The sequence below is a fragment of the Nicotiana sylvestris genome, chromosome 2, assembly GCF_000393655.2.
Source record: "Nicotiana sylvestris chromosome 2, ASM39365v2, whole genome shotgun sequence".
In the NCBI taxonomy this organism is placed as follows: domain Eukaryota; kingdom Viridiplantae; phylum Streptophyta; class Magnoliopsida; order Solanales; family Solanaceae; genus Nicotiana; species Nicotiana sylvestris.
In genome coordinates this window covers 173,299,996-173,311,375 of record NC_091058.1, presented here as the reverse complement: position 1 = coordinate 173,311,375, position 11,380 = coordinate 173,299,996, and positions in this window count along the sequence as shown.

Here is an 11,380-nt window from a genome sequence, read left to right as displayed (position 1 = left end):
GCTTAAAGAAGCTATTGGAGGTTTCGAAACATAGAATTAGGTTCTAAAACTCTAGATGACCTGTCATATCATCACATACATATTTATTCTACTAGTGGTTCAGGAGGTATGACAAAATTCTTGTACTCTCGTGTAATAACATGATAGGTAAAGTGAGCGGTGTGGAATTTGAATTTAAGGATCAAGGTTACGGTTCAGTTTTGACAAGAATGTCACGAGCTCGGAGGAGTGGGGAAGGATTTCAAATGTTCAGAGTATGCTGGTGCTATCTAAGTATCGCCTAAGAATGGTGTTATGTGGAGCGGCATTGTGTATTGATTTGCGAATTCTTGATTTGCATGACAATGATAGTATGGTCGGTGGTCATTGATGTTCATATTTTATTTCTTGGTGCGGAAGGTTGTGGGGGTACTTCCCATGGGATGATTATGTAGGAGTGCGTATCAGTCATTTAAGTGGTAGAGATTTGAATCAGATATGAAGACTCTGGTACTGTCAATAATTAGGGAGTTTAGGTCTGAGAGGCGCTCTGTAACTTTAGTTGCGGATTGTGGAAGTTCATTCTTGATTTGACACTTGATCATATGTGTCATGTACATGGTCATTGTGGATATTTGGAAAGTTAATGACCTATTTTGGGATGGTCTGAATCGTCTTTGATGCCCATTGGTAGGCCTAATGTGAATGTATATTCTACACCATATTCGATATGCTTATTCAGCAAAGCATTGCTTATGGATGAGTCTTGGGGCATGGTGGATGTTATTCCTATTGTCGTATATTCATGTATCACTCTATTATACCATATGGGTTGTGAGACAACCTGATTATAAACACATGTATTGTAATCCTGTGTGGCTTGTGGTGTTATATGAGCGAAATGGCTCTTAGTTGTGCTTGGCTTTCGTAGCGCAAGGAGCTATCCGTCTCCTAGTGTTATGTTTATGAACTTGGCGTGCTTATGGTTAATATACGTGTGTTTAGAGGGTATGAGAATTTTGGCTCTATGGGTATTCCATTGCTAATTGTTATTTGTGGATCGGGTGGTACACCACCACAGGTATGATGTTTGGATTGGGTTGCGCGCCTCAACTGTATCATATATGGATTTGGTTATAGCCGCAATAGTGAGATGCTGGGTGCGGTTCCTTGAACGTATCTTGTGTGTTCTGTTTCTTATTTTTGAGATAGGTACCTAGTATTTGTTTGGTTGTTTTAGTCGTTACGCAGGTTGAATAGTTCTTTACTCGGGTTTGCTTTTCCTTATTGGTCATATTCAATATGTGGCTTCTTGACTGAGCAACTTTTACTTGGTGACATGAGGTTGTTGGATTTGGAATCAGTGCAATCGAATTTGTATAATGTATATTGGAGGAAGATGTTACTAATAAGTTCAAAATATGACAAGTGTTCATCTCGAGCAGAAATACTCCATGAATTATTGATTTGATGGGGAGTTATGAGTTTCTACACATATCTTTCTTTGTTGTAGTATTGAAAGGATTGGATCATGGCTTGTATGTGTCTTTGTTGTAGTATATTGGAAAGAAGATATTACTATATGCATATGAAATATGTGGTGCGTCATGTGGTTACGGATTGGTTGTATGTGTATGTTTGGTACAACCTATGGAGTTTTATGTTGTGTACATATGCTAGAAACAGATCTTGTGAATAATTTCGAATGTTCGAATTTGGTTCTAAGGAGTGTGGGCTAAGGTAGTAGGAAGTATCTTCACTTTGATTTGAGCTAATGTGCTCATATGGATTATGGTGCCATGGGTAGGTGCACTAGGTGTTATACAATCATTTTTGACAACTTTAGAGTGGTTCTTGGCACGTTCGAGGACAAATATATGTTTAAGTGGGGGAGAATATAATGATCCGACTGGTCGTTTTGAGATTTAGCATTTCATTTGGCATTTTGAGACCTTGAGCAACTTCACTTCATGTATTATCACTTTCACGTGTGGTTGGTGATTTTTGCCCAATATGAGAATTACTCCCAAAAAATCCAAAAATAAAATGATTTTTCTTTGGTGTGTAATTTTGTGATATTTTGTGATATTTTGAATAATTATTTGCATTTGTCTGTGCATGTTTATTTGCTAAATTAATAAAAAATATACAAAAATATGTCGCATTTTGCATGTAGGATTTAATTCTACAATTGTTAGTAATTGAATTTGTTTTACAAAAATTAAAAATTACAAAAATAGGCATCGTTTGCATTTTTAGCATTTAATGTCCAAATATACAATTTTATGCTTAATTAATACTTAATTGTGCGTTAATTGTTATTGGGAGTTAATTTGTGCTTTTATAACTTAATTTAGTTCTTAATAATAGTTTAAGTATTTTTATAATTTAGTTTTAGAAAAATAAAAGAAGAAAAGAGAGCGAAAATATAAAGAAAGTCGAAATTGGGCCTCTTCTTCGATTTCAAGCCACAGGCCCAAAAAATGGCTCAATCTTCCCTATGACCCAGTCCATTTCGAACTGGGTCGACCCAGTCCATAACCCAAAAGACCCAAACCCCTTTGTCTTAAATTTCACAAAACAAAACAAAACAAAAATAAGACAAAAACCCTAAAAGTCTAAACCATCCCCCCCCCTCTCCTATCTTCTTCTTCTTCCTCAAGCTCACCTCCCTCCCAACCATGGTTGCCCGGCAACCATCCTCCAAATGATCAGTCCAAGCGCCGGAAAACCAGACCCCTCCACCGTCCGCCATTGACGAGCAACGTTGTTGCTGCGTTTTGCTCGTCGACCAGCTCAAACCTTACGTCCAAACACCCCTCGACGGACAGCTGCTTCATCGTCAACCTCCCCATCGCTGTTCTGCCGATGTTGCTTCTTCTCCCCGTCGTCCCCGTCGTCGGACAGCTGCTGCCATGGTCGCCGCTGTTGCTGCCGCGATGTTGATGCTGCCGCGACGCTGCTTCTTCCCCTCCATCTTCACGTCGAGCTGCTCGTCACCGCTGCTCACGTTTCTGCCATGGACGAGCAAGCTTGATGCTGCCATGGCCAGCTGCGGGCTGCTGCTCCTTTCCCTCCGTCTTCTTCGTTTGGTCGAGGGTTTTTCGTCGAGTCAAGATCCTGTACGTCGTGAGTTCATCGTCAAGTTCGTTGTTTGTTTGGTCGTTATTCGTCGTTTCAATCCGGTTAGTAGTTTTTTGAATTTTACTTTGTCCGTATTTTGTTTTGATATTTTTTCGAATCTAAAATCGGCGAATGTTTGTTTTGTTCATGTCTATGGTTAGATATTTGATTTTTGGTTTTGTTCATGTTCATGTTGTTTGTTAAATTAATTTTTAGATTTCAAAATAGAAGTTTAATTAGTTGTTTTCATATTCATTTCATGTTTGTATTATTGTTTAAGTGAATATTTGTTAGTTTGATGTTTGTTAGATTCAAATTGAAATTTAATTAACTATTTCTTCAATTTGTTTCATGAGTTTATGTATTGTTAGAAATTGTTAATATTGTTAAGTTCAAGCTTAAGTTCATAATTGTTTATTCGTCGATCTTGTTATTTGTCTAAAAAGAATTTAGTTGTGTTAAAGGAATATATTGATTTAATCGTTTAATCCGTCATGTTTGTTGTGTTAAAATAGATTCATTCATGTTCATACTTTGTTTGGATGATCTTGAATCCGAATTTTGTATAGTTTGATTTCTTGTTTACCATTTATGATTATTTCTTGAATTGTTCTCATAATCTTGTTTAAAGTTTAATATAAGAATTGTTTGTTGTAATGTTGTTTGAATTGATTTTAAGTTCAATATGATTGAATTTAGAAATCTTCATACTTTGTTTGTTGTTGTTGTTGAATCCGAAAATAGGATTGTTTGTTGCTAAAATATTGTTCAATCAAATTTTAGTTGTTCTTTGTTGTTCAATTTGTGTTCATGTGATTTGTTGTTGAAATGTTGTTAAAATCGTGTTCATGTGATATTGTTGTTATGATGTTCATCCGTGTTCATATTGTTGTTAGAACATTGTTAGAAATTGATCATATTGTCTATATTTTGGTTAAGTTTGATTAATTGATGTGTTATAGCTGATGGGTAGTTTGGTAATTTGTAGTACGTTCAGGGGTAGTTTGGTAATTTCAGTAAGGTCGTGAGGGGTAGTTTAGGAATTGTACATTTTGTAATTGTTTATTTGAAGCATGAGGGACAAAATAAAATGGGGTGGGTTGTGATATGGTTATTTAATATAAAGGGGGGACAAGATTTAATTTAAAGGGGGAATCTTGCATTATTTTATGTTAGGCATGGGGGACAAAATGAAATGGGGTGGTGTGATATGTTTATTTAATGTAATTGGGATGAGTGGGAAGATAATGGGTTGGGTAGAGAAAAATTATCGATTTTAATTAATTGAAAGGTTTATGGGATGGGTTATATATGTGAAGTCTTGAAATCAAAAGAGAAGAAGAAAATACACAGACAGATAATAAGAACGAGAGAGAAACGAATCTGAAAATAAGAGAAGAAAAAAAAGGCTGAACATTTAAGAGAGAAAATTCCGAAAAATATTTAAACTTTCAAAAAAAAAACTAAAAAAATATTCTGCTTTCTTTCATTGTTTGAAATCAGAATTAATTGTTGTTTTATCAAAGCTTGAAGCTTTTGTTTTTGGGATTACTGCTCTACTGGTTTGCAAACTCTTTTCCTGGGTTGGTACTGTTGCTGGGTTGTTGCTGTTGTGCTATACTGTTATTACTGTTGCTGATTCTCATCTTCATTTTTTTTGCTTCCAATATCAGGTACACAACTGAAAAGCTGGTTATTGTAATCCGAAATATGAAGCATGAATACATATGAAGAATGAAATTCTGAAGTTTTAATTTCGTTTTTCTTTGTTTCCTTTTGTTGATTATATTTAAGCTATTCCATGTATTACTAAATAATAACTGTAATAAAAAAAATAACTTAAGTTAGTCTTTAATGAATCAGTTCGGCAAAACAGGTTAATTCACTAGTTATGAAGGTTTCAAGATTATCAACAGTAGGTTAATCATGAATAACTAGCCAAATTTAGCTAAGACGTGAATTTAAATTAAAACTTCGTAAATTAGGCATTAAGGCATGACTTGAGTTCAAGCAAGACTAGAAGAACGTTTAAGTCTAACAAACTTTCTAATAAGCTTTAGTAATTATGGTTAAATCAAGTTTCAAATGGTTGTGAATAATTAATCTCGATAATTTTTTTTTTAACAATGCTGAGTTTTAATCTAGCTATATTTGATTCTTTTGGATATTAGTTGTTGAGCTTTTATTTTATTTATAATTTCGAAATTAAGAATAAAATTCCTTTTTCATCAATATTTGTATTAATCAAGCAATTAGCATGTCATGTTTTCTTAATAATAATAATAAATAAATAAAAAACGTAATTAATTAGGATTTTCTTTATTCATTTTAGAGACTAATTTTAAATAGCAAAATGTAGTCGCTTTAAGATTTGTCCATTTAAAATAAATGAGACGAGCCTCGCTAAATAAAACACACAAATTGCGGGGGCCTCGATAAAAATTCAATTGATTACTTAAACTTCGGGATGGGCCGTTTAGCAAATTTCACGGCCTTCCCCAAAGTAATAAAGCGCTAATCGCTTTAGGCGCGATATAATAATAATACATTCTTAAACACGGGTACGCATTTATGCGACCCAAATCCAAATCCCAAAACATTGAATAAAAATATGTTCCGGATCGTGGATGCATTTTATGTAACGCAATCCAAAGACATGTTTTTAAACGATGTTCACATTCTTTAAAAATATAATAATAACAATAAAAGCGGTTAAAAGTTAAAATTGCACTATAGTTTTTGAACATGTATTAAAATCAGATATTTTAGCTATTACAACAGTTGAGCGACCGTGCTAGAACCACGGAACTCGGGAATGCCTAACACCTTCTCCCGGGTTAACAGAATTCCTTATCCGGATTTCTGGTGCGCAGACTGTAATACAGAGTCATTCTTTTCCTCGATTCGGGGTTAAAATTGGTGACTTGGGACACCCTAAATCTCCCAAGTGGCGACTCTGAAATAAATAAATAAATCCCGTTTCGATTGTCCTTTAATCGGAAAAAACTCCCTTATACCCTCGCGGGGTATGTAAAAAGGAGGTGTGACAGCTCTGGCGACTCTGCTGGGGAATCGAACCCAGAATCTCTGGTTCAGGGTTCAGAATTCGAGCTTAGATAAATTGTTGTATTTAATTGTATCTGATTTTCCTACATGTTTTATGCTAAATGTGCTAAATGTTTCCGCTTTTATATTATCTGAACTGTATATAAACTGTGCTGACACCCTTCTCTCTCACCTCCGGGGATGTGCTTACTGGTTGAGACTCTCTATTCTGTTAGTGTCATACCCTGAAATAAGAAATAGGTCGGACAAGTTACGAAGCCGGATGGCCTTTTGGTTCCCGGTAAGTTGCCCCCTCCTCGACTAGAGTTGTCCGCTCGGGTACACAGTCTAGAACATCGACTCAAGTTTTGAACATAAAATAACATGACTTCATGCTGGATCCCTAGTAGGAACGATTATTTGCATCATGTTGTATTTGACTTAGGGGACTCAACACAGGGGTTGGGTTTGTCTAGGGCTAGCAACCTGAAATGAAAAAGACCATCTTGATGCATCCTATGTGCTACATGTTGCATTCCTTCAAGGGTAAAAGGGTCATTTGGTGGATCAATGATAAAGCAAATAGGGCCCGGTTATGTTTGGTTACATTTTTATCTAAAAAAAACAAATTTAAAAAAAAATGAAAAATTCAAAAAAAAAATCTTTGCACTTTTTATCATTTATGAAAAATAAAAAATAAAAAAAAAAGGAAAAAGAAAATCCAAAAGATTTTACATGTTTCATTACCTTTTAAGAAAAAGCAAAAGAAAAAAAAGATATGTTTTCTCTGAATTAGTTATTTTTTTTATTTCTCACCTGTATCCAATCTGGCCCGAACTACGCTGGTTTGATTCTCTCCGGATGTGAGATACGTAGGCAACCCTCATCGGGTCCAACCCCCCTTTTTTGCTAAAATAGTCAAAAACCAAAAAAATAAATAAAAAACGTGTCAAAATTTTTTATTTTGTCATAAATAAGTCTAGTGGTGTCCATCCTCCCCTTTTGCTAAAAATAGCCAATAAAAAACATGTCAAATTTTAATTTTGTCATAAAGAAGTCGGGTGACGCTGTTTTATCAAGACATAGCTGAATGTTCCCGAAAGGGACGCCGGAAGGCTGACTTTGCATAAACAACCACCTTTTGGGTCATGTTTAGGATTTTTGGTCTAGTTGACCCACACAGCCTTAAAAATCTTCGTCCCCGAGGTGTTGAAGGGCCGTGTTTACAACACCTGGTTTTTATTGTAATTTTAAAAAAAAAACAACAAAGAGTCAGCGGTTAGGTGAATACCATTTGAATTTTTGGTCAAAATAAAGTCGAGCCAGCTTCGGCCGCGTCTTAAAACCGTTCTTGCCGAAATAGCCTTAGAGTATCTTTCAATCGTCAAAAGGTTATTTTCGTAAAAAAACGGACAAGTTTGTAAAGTGTCAAAATAATCCTCCCTGGCCTCAAAATTCATGTGAGATTTGGAAGGGGGCACATTTGCAAAAATAGCCGTTTGGTTGCATTTGTCAAACGGGGAAAGGAAGCTGGCCTTTTTGTTTTGAGGTTATAAATCTTTTGGCTAGAATATATGGGTTGTTTGATTTTTGAGTTTGTTGGTCATCTTTCAACCTTTGAAACCCAGTTTATTTTATTATGAAAATTGATAAAAAAAATGTGTCTCATTGTTGTTACCTTTCATTTGGTCCGAACTACGCAAGGTCTGATTCATGCGGGGTCATGATACGTAGGCAATCTCCATAAGATTCGACCACCACTGAAAAAGAAAAAAAAAGGGAAGAAAGAAAAATAAAGGAAAGCGCAAGTGCATCGCATCTCTGATAGAACGGTTTAACTGCTTAGGTGCATTGCATCTCTAATATATGATTATCTGTCAAATGCCCTGACACTAACGTGATGGCTTCCCTTTGCTGTGTTCATATATAGAAAAGTGGTTGGTTGTGGTAACTCCTCCCTGCAAAGCAAATGACACAGAACCTCAGAACAGGGTGGGTCGGTACTGATGACCGACAACAATTGGTCGAACAGAACAACGGGTTGGTAGAAGAAGTGAAAATGCTGAGACAACATGTGGCAGACATGTATCAGGCATGGATAACTGGGAAAGCACCACCCCCACCACCGCCAAGCTTTTCAAACTCTGGCATTACCCATCCCCCATACTCTCCATCCCAGCCCACTTATGACAGCTTTCCTAGCTACCCGAGTAGCTCCATCACTCGTCCACGCTACTCCCCTCCCCAATGCTACTTCTCTCCACGAGATTCCCAAAGACGGGCTTCACTTTCCAAATACCCAGCTCCACAGAAGGCCTATCCACCCTCACAAGCCTACCGGAAGCCCCCTGGATCAGGTTTCCGGCCCAATCAAGCATTTAGGAACGAAAGGTTGCTGAAACGAGGAAAGGCTCTCACCCCTATCGGAGTATCTTATGCAAGTCTGTTTGAAAGGCTAAAGCATGCTGGCTCGATTGAGCCACTCCCCGCATGTACTCCAAATCCACTTGCAAGGAGCTTTGATCCGGCAGCGCGATGCGCCTACCACTCCAATGTCATAGGGCACAACATTGAGAGCTGTCATAGTTGGAGAAGGGAAGTAGAGAAAATGATCCAAGAAGGGCGGGTTGTGATTAATAACAGTGACATGGTGCACTCGAGCCCCCTCGAGAACTTGCCAACGGATGTTGATGATATTGAAGCTGGTAATGGTCTTGGCAGTATCGATGCAAAGCTCAGTGGCTAAGATGCCAGTCTTGATAAAGTGGAAGGACGCTCTGTTCCTTGGTTAACAAGAGAGAAGCTTGTGGTGGCTTATTTTGTTGACATTTATGTTGTTCGGATTATTAGGGTTATAAGTCGGATATTGTCTTGTCCAGTTTGTTTTAGGATTTTGTTCTGGATTGTTTTGTTTGTTTTGTTATTTAAACCATTTCACCGGTAGTCTAATACAAAATCCGGTCTTTCTTTATTTCCAGTCATCTCTTTGTTTGGTCCTTTTATCATTTTTGTTCAGTGCCGATTCTAGTGACATGACATGCGCACACAGTTTGGGCCTAACCTTAAAAGTTAATCGTAAAACCCTGGAAAGGCGATCAGACCATTTAAAGGAAATAAGAAAGGTTTGGGATTATTTGAAGCCCGAGTCATGTGGAACTGGGGCAAGTTAAACACAAAGAAAACCGTTAAAATCAAGATTCTCCAAATTGGCGTGAGGGTCATTCATGATAATGAGAGTGTCGCCCAACGATGTTTTAGAAATAACAAAGGGAAAAGCAATTGTTTAACATAATTGTCAAGCCCAGCACCGTCGGAAGAGACTATAAATCTATTGTTTGTTGTGTTGTTTGCATTCGGCATGTTTTGAAGACTGGAATGACGAAGGCATTTTGTTCTGCTACCTAAACACTTTATCCTTCATTACCCCTTTTGAGCCTTAATTATTTTTCTTTCATACCCCTCGTTCGGAATCAGTAAAAACGACTAGAAAACGCGAGCATGGCATGAAAACATGAAGAAAAAAAGAAAGAAAAAAAAAGAAAAGAAAACAACAAAACGAAAAAGAAAAGAAAAGAAAAATGATAACAAAAAAAACAAAAGAAAGTCAAATGAAAAAAGAGGAATTGGGAACTACGTTTGACCTGATTCCTCAAAGAGGATACGTAGGCGCTTCACGGCTCGGTCATAGGGTGCTTAATGGCCACAATGGTCATAGTGTACATGGTGTAATAAAAATAATAAAAAATAAGTAAATAATCCCCAAGCAAGAAACTGGGTCAAGGGTTGCGCTTGTTGTAAACAAATATGATTTCGAAGGTTGTAATTTTGAACCCCAAATTTGATTTGTTTTTTAGCCTTTAATACCCTTTCTTTCTAGCCTGTCCAAAAACCCACATTACGGTCCAAAGAAAGACCTTCTGACCAGTCTGCAAAAGATGCCAAGTCAGACAAATGAGAGTCTTACCGGCGAACATAACATTCTGTTCCACAGCAGAAAGGACTCTAATCTCCAGCAGAGAGAGTCATACCGGCAACACTCCAAATCCCCAGCTGGAAAGTGACACAAATGAGAGAGTCTTATCGGTGAAAATCTTCACGGACACCATAAGGCGATGAAAGCTGAGAGAAAAACCAAAATGAGAGAGACTTGATAGTGAAAACCCTTCGGGCACTACAAGTCGAATAAGATTGAGAATCAGATGGGGAATTTCCAATTGAAGGTCTTGAAAGACGATTGACGACGGAAGATAGGCCACAAATGCATGCCATGACCATTAGAGTCGGTGTCTGCGTTTGATAGGTTTTTATTTATAGTTTCTTTTGTTACAGAGTCATCTTTTTCATTTGTCTTTTATTCTGTTCCCTTTTTATCTTTTTCCTTTCATAGAAAAACTCCCCAATAGAGTCTGTCTGGTCAAAACAAGTGTGAATTGACTTCAAAATATGCCATCAGCTTTCCAATTATGCAAGATAAGATCTGACTAGTACATCCAAGTGGTATAGTCAGCGAGGAACAAACGCGAGGCCAGTGTCAAAAAAAGATATCCCCAGCAAAAGGGAATTGACAAAAGGATTGACAAGTGTCAAGAGGGATACCCTTGCCGAAATCAAAGGTTATAAACCTCAAGGCCAAGGCCCGTTGAACAAAGCAAGGAGAGCAGTGAGCATGATTTGGGGAAATTCATACTAGACTAAAAGGTCGGGGAAATGCCAGTTTCCGAGCTATGCCACAAAAGAAGAGGGATATCCCCAGCAGAAAGGGATTATCCCCAGCAAATAATATCATCCCCAACAAGTTGTGGAGCGCAGAGCAAGGAAGGAGAAAAGGAAAAGCCATCCCAGTAGGAGTATCACAACCAACCACCACGTTTTAAACTAACAAATTTTGTTTGATTTGAAACAGGTAAAGGAAATGGCATTGATGACAGAAATGCATGCCATAAGGGAGACTGTCAAACTGGGGCAGAAAATTTTCCTTTCATTTGGAAAATTTTCTGGAAGTCAGGTACCCATTCGAGGAAGAATAAAGATAGCACCAGTCTCAAGGGAAGTGGTGTTTGAACCAGTGTTGCCCCAACATAATAAGTTTAAATGGAGGAAGTATTCCCCAGCAGACAGAATAAAGGGATGACACTTGTGCTCAGAAAAGCAAAAAGCCATTATCATCCCGAGCAGCTTCCAGAAGAATGAATCATCGACTTGAAGGGATAAAATTCCCCAGCAGCGTTATCCT